This window comes from Xiphias gladius, chromosome 5, assembly GCF_016859285.1.
Source record: "Xiphias gladius isolate SHS-SW01 ecotype Sanya breed wild chromosome 5, ASM1685928v1, whole genome shotgun sequence".
NCBI lineage: Eukaryota > Metazoa > Chordata > Actinopteri > Istiophoriformes > Xiphiidae > Xiphias > Xiphias gladius.
Genome location: NC_053404.1, coordinates 17170509 through 17184025, shown reverse-complemented (window position 1 = coordinate 17184025; position 13517 = coordinate 17170509). Strand labels below are relative to the sequence as shown.

The 13517-nt window shown below is 43.5% G+C and overlaps 1 protein-coding gene across 1 annotated transcript in view; it reads right to left on the bottom strand.

Moving 5' to 3' along the window:
* The window catches only part of gli3 (GLI family zinc finger 3), a 95693-nt gene extending 84381 nt beyond the window's left edge, over positions 1 to 11312 (bottom strand). Inside the window, exon 1 of the mRNA XM_040127610.1 lies at positions 11213 to 11312. The gene's annotated coding sequence lies outside the window, so the exon portion shown is untranslated. The remainder of the gene's footprint in view (positions 1 to 11212) is intronic.
* Positions 11313 to 13517: the final 2205 nt, after the last annotated feature.

Here is a 13517-nt window from a genome sequence, read left to right as displayed (position 1 = left end):
CTGCCAAACCTGTACCTCACCTACAGCAACACTCCTACACAGAGATACATCGTGCGGTTGCTCATCAGAAACCAATGCATCAGAAACACACAGCGGAATATTTTGGATTTTGAAAGGCTGAGTTAGGAAGAAACTCTCAGCCCAGTGAAAAAGTCTCACGCAATTCAAATACCAAGACAGGATCATACCACACAACACAACAATGAGATGCCATAAACCTCACAGCACTTCCAAGTGCTCAACAAAAAAACTTCCCTTAAACTCCCAAGCAAACAGTCACAAAATGGCCCCCTGAAAATCCCCGGCATAAAGAGCAAGGAACAAGAGTGTCATTAGAGAAGCAGCCCCCTCAGGCCTGCCGCCTTGATCGTGAGGAAGCCAAACATCTGGGTCTATTTACTTGTTTCAGCTGTTTGCAACCCCGCCTCAAATAAATCTGGGAGCTGTAACGCCATTGCTTAGGACAGCTCCTAAACAAACACGCTCAGCGCTTGCCGGCTCACTCACTCACGTACGCGTGTTTGAGCACCCTAACCAGAGCTGGGCCGGCTAACGCAGGCAAATAAATTCGTGAGGAGGAGGGGGAGGAGGAGGAGGGCCTTAATTGGAGCGTTTGACGGGTGCCTGGGGTTAATTGGGAAGCATGGAGAGCAGCTGGCTCCACGGTGGAAGTGGAGACAGTGATAATAAGTTCACCCTTTGCAGGAGAGACAGTTAGTGATGAATCAGATCAGAGGAACAGTGTACTGTAATCATCCTCACATCTCCCCGCCTCCACCCTGCTCTCCTGACAAGCAGAGACAACCTGGCTCTCAGCTACGCAATCTGGCACCTATCACACAGGACTGGTAGTCACAGGGAAGAGATCACCCGGCGATGGTTCACACACACGCACGCACACTCGAGCCTGGCATTCATTCAGCTAATAACTCACACACACACACACACACACACACACACACACAATAATTCTTACCTCTAGGACACGGAACCTAGTTTATCAGTTCGCAGTTCGATGTATGTAAATCTCTCCAACAATGTGTGTACTAATGGCTTATTACCCTGCGTTAGCTGGTTTGCATTGATCTCTATGCCAGAGGGAGATGGGGAAACTAGAGCAGTTCACTGCTCATATGTACCGAGCAGAACTATAATCACATCCCAGCTTGTTTCAATAAAAGCAACATTAACATAACCCATCTCAGATACACTAAAACCTTCACCCCCGCTCGGTCCGTGCAAGAAAAAGGGGGAAAAAACTTTCCTGGATTACATTGTAATCAGGGCCATATGGGATGGGTCTGTATAACTTTGTGTGTCTCTCTGATGTGTATAGATCGAATTTGTCTCCACATATTATATCTTTATAAATGAGAAAACTGTTTTTCCAAAAGAGAAAATCTTTAGCCAGTATATATATATATATAAAAGGGGAAAAAGTGATTCTCTCGAGAAACTGGTGGCTGTAAAGGGTTTAGCTCTAACACCAAACTCAGTTCCTTGTGCTGGGAGGGTGGCTGAAGAAGCATTTGGGGGTTGACGGAAGCCCAGGTAGAGTCATAGGCAGTAATGGGAGGAGACAGGGACTTAGAGCGCCACACAAAAGCCAGGCTTTATAAATAATTCCAAAAGCTAACAGGATCCCTTGTATGTGTGAATCTGTGAAATACATTCACACATGAATGCGCACACACACCCGCCGACCCACACACACCCTGCCACCAGGGGGAATAGGTTATTCATACTGCTCCAGTGGGGCTGTTGCGAGTCTGACCTGCCCTGATTAGTAAATTTGGGTGAATATCTTTCTTGCATAGGTGACTCAAAAAAAAAAAAAAAGAAAACAAGCCTTGGAAAAAAAAAAAAAAAAAAAACCAGAAAGGTCCATTTCAGCAAGACACGCACACACATTTACAAAATCACACACTCACTCACTCATAATGCAGGGCAGCAAATCACACCGGAGACCTGTCTTGTAAATCTCTCTGTGAAAGCAGCTTTGGGGGGTAGACAGGGGCTTACATACTGAGCCCTGAGGTAGAGCTACAGACTCCACTCCCTCTAACCCCCTCATGGTCTTTCTCCCTCTCCCACACACATACTCTGAGCTCTCATCTTCTCTCTTCCTCACTTTCCATCTACCCCAAATTTCCTCCTCCTTTCTTGCCCTTCTCTCACCTTTTCCTTCACTCCCTCCCCACTTCCATTCTTCCCTCTCCCCTCTCCTCTCCCCTCTGTCCCAGCCTGGGCTCCAGAGCACTGGTCCTTAGCCCTGCAGGCCCCCATGGTGTTGCGGTGACTAATGTCCTGCCTTTGCTCAGACAATGAGTTTGAGGCTGAGCCGGGAAAGTGTTGAGGAGGGAAAAAGACTCCAGCACCTTTGACAAATGGAACCCTTCGCACTCCTGTGCCCACTAAGGGAGGCTTTACAATGTCGCGCTCCACGCTCCATGTCCTCCGAGGGACGGCTGCAAACCGCAAAGCCGCATCTGGGGGAATATAATTAATTCTTTGGGAAGTCTAACCTGGCTTTCTTCATGAATAAGATATATTTCCAAAGCATGTCGACCCCTCTTAATAAAAACACCAGACTGGCAGGAATAGCCAAAGCCGTTTTAGGGCCCCATGTACACGTTAATATTTCTGTTTCTCTATAAATTTTTTCAGGCCCACTTCTTTGCAGGCCTGTCACTCTAAGGCCAGCCCTTCATTTCCCTGGGAGATGGAGGAGCCATGATGACAAACTGTCATTAAAAACGGCTGGAGTCCCTCTCTTTCAAGGAACTCGAACTCTTGGATGCTCCCTCCTCTTCCCCACGCACCCTACCCCCCACGCAACCCTGAAAGGAACTGGGCTTTGTCTGAGGAGCAAAGGAGAGAGGAACCCTCCCGCCCCAGCCCTACCTCCCCTCCCCAAACCCTGTTCCTCACTCCCTGCGGAGTATTGTTAAAACACAGCCCCCTCTCTTTCCGTGGCCCAGGCTCTTAAAACAGCGTGCTTTGCATGAGAAAAAACGATTAGTCTTCAAATGCTGCGCTGTCAAAGGAGGGTTCTTTCAGGTTGGGGCAGCAATTTGCTCAGATAATATAGTTCCCCTTTTGTTTTTTTAAGATGAGACATGATTAGAGCTAGGGTCTGTTAGCATTCATTGCTGAGCAGAACACACTAGAGGGGTTTATACGGGATGCCCAGCGGCCTCCTTTTCCAACTTGCCCCAAGTCCCCAGCAGAAAAAACGGAGGAGCAGAGTTGAGGAAGAAGTACTCATCTAAACAAGGTCGGAGAGCAGAGAGAATGTCTGGGTCTGTGCTTCTTCAGGGTGTTAACCTTGGCATTTACATTTGACATTCAAACAATAGACCCGTCCTTGACTACCACTTCAGGATGCAACCAGACTTAGGGATTACTCCCACTGAAAGACAACTATAAGCAACATGGGATAGCAAACACAGGGGGTTGACATTGTGAGCATTATTGCATGACATAATTGCTGTAAGGACAGGAGTTGTGATTCAAAATTGCATTGTTACCAAAATAGTTTTTTCTTGCTCAGTTCAAATCATTTTGGAGGAGAAAAAAAAAAAAAAAGTGTGTGTGTAATGGTGTCTTGGGGTAGACAGAGCCTGACTCATGGCTTCACACATCAAGAAGCAGGGGTAGTGACAGATCATTGTTCACAGCAAGCAGCCGGTTCATCTGTCCCCCAATCGCCACCCCGGACGAGAAAGCACAGACCCCCTCACGGATGCCACTACTGGCTCCCATCAAAGCTGACACAATGCCACATCTGCAGTAACAGCCCCAGCCCCGGGAAAACTGCGTCTTTAGGCGCTCAACTTTACACACAGCCCACGAGCAAATGGGCCCCAAACCAAAGCACTTCACCTCTTGCTGCTATACTTCACACAGCGGATTTTAAGACATTTTTACGGCAGCTTCAGCAAACATGGGAGGGGATGAGCGGCACCCTCATGCCGGCGCGACCTGCTCTGTTTCTCCTCAAGTGTGCGAGAAAAGAAAACGCAGCCGCTAGCTGGCACACTCTGCATTCTCGCACTCAAACCTGCATATGAAATTTACCGTGACCCACAACTGGGTTTATGTTAAACTGTCAAACACAACTTCATTGATTACAAATTCACATCACTTTATTCAAATTTATTTGATTGTTTTTCCTGTTCTTTCCTTTTTTTTTATATATATAGCCATCTTCAGTGCCTCACTTTGGGAGAGGAGTTGACCATACTAATTGTCAGGTCCAGTTGGAGTTTCCAACAGGCCAAAGCCATGGAAAACAAACCAGCCCTCTCTCAGCCCCTGCTAAGGCAACTTGAGCTCCCACTTTTTTTTTTCCTTCCCTTTTCCTATTTCTTCAGACAAATGAAAAAACAAAGTTGGTCCCACAAGAGGAGCGCACGCACACACACACACACACACACACACACACACACACACACACACACACACACACACACACACACACACACACACACACACACACACACACACACACACACACACACACACACACACACACACACACACACACACACACACACACACACACACACACACACACACACACACACACACACACACACACACACACACACACACACACACACACACACACACACACACACACACACACACACACACACACACACACACACACACACACACACACACACACACACACACACACACACACACACACACACACACACACACACACACACACACACACACACACACACACACACACACACACACACACACACACACACACACACACACACACACACACACACACACACACACACACACACACACACACACACACACACACACACACACACACACACACACACACACACACACACACACACACACACACACACACACACACACACACACACACACACACACACACACACACACACACACACACACACACACACACACACACACACACACACACACACACACACACACACACACACACACACACACACACACACACACACACACACACACACACACACACACACACACACACACACACACACACACACACACACACACACACACACACACACACACACACACACACACACACACACACACACACACACACACACACACACACACACACACACACACACACACACACACACACACACACACACACACACACACACACACACACACACACACACACACACACACACACACACACACACACACACACACACACACACACACACACACACACACACACACACACACACACACACACACACACACACACACACACACACACACACACACACACACACACACACACACACACACACACACACACACACACACACACACACACACACACACACACACACACACACACACACACACACACACACACACACACACACACACACACACACACACACACACACACACACACACACACACACACACACACACACACACACACACACACACACACACACACACACACACACACACACACACACACACACACACACACACACACACACACACACACACACACACACACACACACACACACACACACACACACACACACACACACACACACACACACACACACACACACACACACACACACACACACACACACACACACACACACACACACACACACACACACACACACACACACACACACACACACACACACACACACACACACACACACACACACACACACACACACACACACACACACACACACACACACACACACACACACACACACACACACACACACACACACACACACACACACACACACACACACACACACACACACACACACACACACACACACACACACACACACACACACACACACACACACACACACACACACACACACACACACACACACACACACACACACACACACACACACACACACACACACACACACACACACACACACACACACACACACACACACACACACACACACACACACACACACACACACACACACACACACACACACACACACACACACACACACACACACACACACACACACACACACACACACACACACACACACACACACACACACACACACACACACACACACACACACACACACACACACACACACACACACACACACACACACACACACACACACACACACACACACACACACACACACACACACACACACACACACACACACACACACACACACACACACACACACACACACACACACGCACACACACACACACACACACTTCGTCCTGCTCTCATGCTCAACCGTTTTTTTTTTGTTTTTTTTTCCCCTCAATCACTACCTCTGTCTGACTTGTCCTCTTTCTTTCCCCACTGTGTCTGTTTCATTTGATGTCAACATATCAAAGTACCAAATCATCAAAGTGAGAGATTTCTTTCTGGGGCCATCTATTCAACTACACCAGTTTTTTTGCAAGAGAAGCAACAGCTAATCATATTACACAGGGAATTACTCAAAACTTTTACTGGTCAGGTGGTTACTGTGTATTTTACTATAAACAATTAAAATTTCTAATAATTGTTAATAGGTACACTTCTGTGTGATTCCATTAACCTGCCGAGAAACAAGGGATTTAAGAAAAAGCACAAAAGTGGAAAAACACACAAGCCACAACAATCTGCAAAACAAGCAGACTAACACCAAAAATACACTACAGTCCTCTTAATCTTGAGGAAAAATAAACTTCCTTCACATTGCCCTTGTTTTATAAAAACATTTGCCACCTCTTTGAGGGCTTCAGGTCACAGCATTAGCACAACAACACAGCTCATTAGGGCCTCTGCACACAAACCTGATAACAGGTATTCTTCCTGCGGGGCGTTAAAAGGCCTGAGGACCGAACCTGCCTTTAGCTGTGAATGCAAGGCCTTTAAAAAGAGGAGAGGGCCATACCTCAAAAGCTAATAGCATGTCATCATCCCTGCATTATCGTGACGGCCCTTATTCTGCCAGGTCACGGGTGTCCTGGGCCGGTGTCGCGACGCATAATTTTACTTGAAGGAGTGCTCAAAGTTGAGATAAAACATTACGCTTCTGCTATCTGACGGACCGACGCCCGGAGAGGGGGAACGTTATCCGCCTGTGCCTCAAGTATGGCGTTGAGGAAGGAGAGAGTGGCAATGATGCATCTTAGCCGGCTACAGTAAGCGAACGGCTCTGAGTAGTGCATCTCATTCCTGCAGATTAGCATCTTAACACTGCTGCATTCATCACTGCTGCTGCATCATAATGAGGCAAAGTCTTTTTTCTTGCTAAAAGGTGCACCTGTTTGACATCGGTATTACCCTTGGCTATTACCTTTAGGTTAAATTTAATACTACCAACAACAATGGTAAGTGTACACATATGACATTCTTGTATTTATTTATGATTGGAAAGACAAATGTTTTATAATATGAGGATTTTTTTTTTATATGGCTCAATTTATAGAACATATTTGGAAAATGTACTCACATCTACCCTGCTGTGTAAAAATAGAAATTAAGTCATTAATAATGTACAGTATTGCTCTGTAGAATATTAAACCCCTCAAAAATGTGAGTCACTGAATGATCAGTCGGTCACTGAAAATTTGATTAATCACACTTAATTTAAGACTGGTAGAAAATGTCACATCGTAAATTCTGCCTGCACATTGAAAATGAAATACGGTCATAATTTTTGCCTCCAATAATAATGATACAGAGTTAATTGTATGGTATTTTTAATTATCAGTATTATTTTAAAATGCTTAATTAACAAGTCACAGGCCACAAAATGTAAAACATACAGGAGAACAAAGTACAGTCATCCTTGTTTAATCTCTACAAATAGAATTATAATTACAAATGACTCTCACTTTGTCATTTTAAAATAGAACATATTATGACTAAAATCTGAGGGGTTAAAGGCCTGGTGTGTCGGTTTATTATTTTTTATCTTAATATTTTTATCTTAATTCAGTGATTCATTTTCCACTTGTGAGGCCTGTGAAATGTTATTTTGTTATTATAAATAAAATAGTGGAAATATTAAATGACAATTTATGACAGTCCTTTTTTTTTTTTTTTATTAGACAAATGTAACCAAGACCTAAAAAAAAAAAAAAAACTCTGCTCAAAGCCAAATCCACAGCCAAAGTGAATGATCAGAACTACCTCATAAAAATAGCTAAGAGGAGATTTTTTATCTGTGTTGAACTTTAGCCTGTTAAACATCTTATTTAAGTGTGTTCAGTCACTGCTCTCACGTCTCAGGCAGTCAGACCTCCATTAATAATTTGCCAAGTGTCAAAAAGGAGGATTTGAGCTCACTTGCTTGCATAGCTGAGCACCTCGGATACCTCGTCGTCTGTATGAAACCCGAGAGCAGACAAGCAGATAAAATGTGGGAACAGCTGGCGAGGACAGGAGGAAAGTTTCAAACAAATATCTGCATCATATGGAGGCTCAAGAGGCTTCTCTAAACATTTCATGTCCTGTGCTAACTTCTGTTAGAAATTTTTATTTTTTCCCCCAGCTCTACTGCACTGAGCACATGTGAGAGTTTGTTCCACCTGATTTTGTGTTTAGAGTGAATAGCAGCTGGGTATGAAAGAAAACATATGATGGTATTAGTCATATCTTATCTACTTTTGCAGTTATGCTAATTACAGTGGATTCTAATAAACTTCATTTATAAGTCTATTTATACTATTTCTCATTTTGCTTGGGGCCCTATAAAACTCCCCCCACATGGACCCCTGCAGGGCTACAGACCCCACTGTAATGGGCTTAAATTTCTTTGAGCACATACATGCACTAAACACCATAGATCTACTGATGTATTTCTAAAATATTCCGTTTCTTTTTTTATACGAACCAGACACATTCAAAACAAACTTGCCAATCACATTGTAAACAAGAATATGATGCATGAATGATTTGACAATTTGCTTTAACTTGTGAGGATTTACAGAAACTGACACTTATTTCCCTTGCTCACACACACACACACACACACACACACACACACACGCACACAGACACACACAAATGAAAGTGCACTGGAAACATAAATAATTGCTCTTCTGTAAATAGCTGGGCTAAAAAAAAAAAAAAAAACTCTGCTCAAAGCCAAATCCACAGCCAAGATGAATGATGGAACTACCTCATAAAAATAGCTAAAAGGAGATTTTTATCTGTGTGAACTTGTGCTGTTAAACATCTTATTTGGTGTGTTCAGTCACTGCTCCGTCTCAAGGCAGTCAGACCTCCGTTAATAATTTGCCAAGTGTCAAAAAAAGGAGGATTTGAGCTGCACCGCATGGCTGAGCACCTCGGACCCTCGTCGTCTGTATGAAACCCGAGAGCACACAAGCAGATAAAATGTGGAACAGCTGGCGAGGACAGGAGGGAAAGTTTCAAACAAATATCTGCACATGTGGAGGCTCGGGGGCTCTCAAACATTTTCATGTCCTGTACAGACTTCTGTTAGAGAGATTTTTTTTATTTTTTTCCCCCCACTCTGCACGAGCACATGTGAGAGTTTGTTTTTTCGTGTTGATTTTGTGTTTAAGTGAATGACTGGGTATGAAAGGGGAAAACATATGATGGTATTAGTCATATCTTATCTACTTTTGATTATGCTAATTACAGTGGATTCTAATAAACTAATTTATAGTCTATTTATACTATTTCTCATTTTGCTTGGGGCCCTATAAAACTCCCCACATGGACCCCTGCCGGGCTACAGACCCCACTGTAATGGGCTTAAATTTCTTTGAGCACATGCACATGCCTTCAAACACGCCATGATCTACTGATGTAACCTAAAATATTCCGTTTCTTTTTTTATGCGAACCAGACATTCAAACAAACTTGCCAATCACATTGTAAACAAGACCGATTATGAATGATTTCCCGACAGATTTGCTTTAACTTAGCCCAGGTTTACAGAAACTGACACTTATTTCCGCACTCACACACACACACACACACACACACACACGCACACAGACACACACAAATGAAAGTGCACTGGAAACATAAAGAATTTTTTGACTTCAGTGGCACAATGTAATTTTCAGTTGTTTAAAAATATCAATTCAACGCTAAATATGAATCTAAATGTTAATGTGGACATGGTTTGCAGTGCAAATCTCTCTTCTTTAAATCATATGTGTATCAAAAAAAAAAAAAAAAAAAAAGGGCCTCAAATTGACTTTGAAGGTTTGGTATTTGGAAAACATTACAAAACCAGCCAGTTAAAGAAAATGTTTTAAGTGGTATGATGGCTGTAAAATTAATTATGCCTAGATGTTTAAGGTCAAGGCGTCAGCCACAGGATGTGGTTGGACTAAAAAAAAAATACATAATAATAATAATAATAATATTGTGTCTGAGCATGTCCCTGCATCTTCTCATTAACCTTTCCAGGAAGTCTGCCGAACTCTACCGGGATCAACAGAATCAATAACAGACACTGAAATACGATCACACATGCACATAAATATGCATGCCCCACACACACACACACACACACACACACACACACACACCCCACGCGCGTTTCTTTAGGCGACGGTCCAGTAAAGTTTCATGTCTACAGAAGTTCATGAAAGTTTCAGTTCAAAACTCCCGACACGTGTTCTTGCCTTGCATGTAACACCACCGAAGACCCCCCCCCGCCCCCCCCTCCAAAGAAAAAAAAACAAGTTTCCCCACTCACACTGAACTTGATGCTACTTCAGACCAGCTTTAAAACGCACATCTGTCCGGCGGATACTCGTTAAGTGCGCCGCCCGGGGTTTTCTTTTCAACATACACTCTATTTCGCAGGGTATAAATCACACCCGGGCCAGGCGAAGCGCGGCGTGTGCTGCACACTTTCGCCCGTTTTGGGAATCCCAGATCGAAGCTTTCCTCGTTGCTCCACGACAAAAAAAAAAAAAAGAAAGAAAAGCTGGTGTTTCGGACGAACGCTCCCGCAGTGGGTCCACCTCATGTCTACACAACTTCACTTGTATGAACTGCCATCGTTCTGAAACGCGAGCCCTCTGCTGCTTCAAAGCTCTGCTCTGGCTGGGCTGGCTTTCCAAACTTTACCAGCGGACGAATAAGCGCAACAATGTTTAAAGTCTATTCCGCCCGTACGCATTTGAGTACTTACTTCTTTCCGGGTGTTTTCCCCTCAAATTCTTGACTTGTTTTTAATCTTCTCAGAAAACAATGATTTGTCTTCTTTCTTCTCTCCTCTTCCCAAGTTGCAGATGTGCCTCTGGAGTTGCCTGGGACTTTTTTTTTTTTTTTTTTTTTTTTTTTACGCTGCAACTCCAACTCCAAAACGGCGCTGCCAGAGTTTTTCCTCTTGCCTGTCTTTCACCTCCTTCTCACAGTTTGCTGGGTTCAGCCACCGCCGGACCAACACCATCAGCCCGCCGATAATATCTGCCGATAGCAGACCGGAGATGTGCGTAAAAAAACAACAGAGGCGTCAGGGAAGCGCATGGAGAGTTGTTATTACATTTAGAGCGCTTTTTCGAGGAGAAGAGAGAGGGCGAAGTGTGGGTCTCCAGCTGCTCCTTCCCTCGCTTGACTCCTCCCTTCGGATTGCTCCCTCCTTTACTCACTGCCTCCCTCCTTTTTTTTATTTTGTGTACCCCCTTTCTTTCTTTCTTTCTTTCTTTCCTTTCTTTTCTTTAAGTTAGTATTTTTGGAAACCTTAGTCCCGACTAGTCCTAATATAATAACTTATGGAGCTTAAACCAATATTACATTCAGTCCACCCCCCTTTCTATTCCTCACAGGCCTTCTTAACACATAAAGAAGTACAATACTGGTCCTGGTTAAGCAAGGTTTGTTGCATTTTTACGAAAAGCCCTCAATAAATTTATTTTGTCACTGAAAACAAAGTGGATTTTTTTTTTATTTTTTGTGTCTGTGGTTACTTTCCTGTTTGTTTGTTCCTTGTCTGTCCATGCAACTTGCTCATAAGTGTTTGAATGACCCTGGGTGAGCAACAGACCTCATCGTGGACTCTACTACGACATGATGTTTCCAGTGTAACTTTTCTTAGAGCTGTCAGTCACTATCCATGAAAGATTAAAGAAACCTGTTCTTCCGCGTACATTTACATAAATCCCAGTGGTTAAAGTCTTGGGACATACTACCACAAAAAACATCCGCACCTACATTTGATTACAATGCTAAACTAAAAATCCTGCATCACATGACAACTCTAACAGGTATATATGTTGATTTATTTTGTACTTATGATAGGATATCTTATGAGAAATTAAGATAAACACTAAACTATGAGCCTTTTTAACTGGTTTTATGCAGGTAATGCAGTCAGGCCTCTCTCTCAATTGTCCACCTTAAAAAAAAGAGCCATTTGTATTATGGAGCAATCTGACTCACGTATTGGAAACTGTCGATTTATGAGGGCTAAAATAGTCTCCTGGGCTCCGACTTCAGAGTGATATCTAATGCTGCGTTAAAGCAGAGGAAAGCCTTCCTGTAGGGTTAGGTATAATCAATATACATAATCAATATACAGGGAAATTATGTGGTAAGAGAGGTCTTTAGGGTGCTGTTTCAATCAATGAAGAGGTGGGAGTTTGGAGAGGAAAATCACCCGTTAATCGTTTCACCCGGATTTGAATGTGTGTGTGAGGCTGAGAGGTCAAGTCCATTAAGCCACAGTTAGTGAATTTATCCTGAATGTAACACATATTCAATCAACTACTGTGGCAAATGAAGAAATCTGTGATTTAAAGGAATTTTCTCTCTTTTTTTGTAAAAAAGGCCTTCTCCTGATGCGTATTCCGCCAACTACAGTAAGTCTGACTAATTACTGCCTTAATCAATCAAGATCTTCTGTCCCAACTTTCAGCATCTTTGTCATCAAATAAACCCCCAAATGTTTAATTCTCATTTTGTCAGTATATGAAGATGGATTTCGGATGACAAAGTTGAGCAAGCCGACTCGACCTCCAACTATTCTAAATATCCCAGTGCAACACATGGTTTGGAGTCAAATGCTGTCTCTATTGATCAACAAAAATCCGACCCAGATAGTTTTCGCAAATTTTCCTTACCATCCATAAAATGTCACAATTAAAGCATGCGGTAACATTTGATGATTTTAAATGGAAATACAGACGTAATAAATAAGGTTAAATAACAAGTACAGAAATGCTACAAATGCACAACGACAGAATATAAGCTGTGATATAAATCACTGTCAATACAATGAAAATGCTTGGGTCTGTGACGACAGGAAGTCGGCCCGAGAGGAGACAGTAAAAAATGCTCTGTAAGACACGACTAATTCTCCTGTCATTTTGTCAGGAGGTGCTCATCTGGCCCGGACTACACAGAGATAAAGTCCTTGTTATGAATCTCTCAAAGAGAATCCAAGGAACGTGGAGTTGGGGATGGGGGAATGGAGGGCGGGTAGGTGGGAGTGAGGT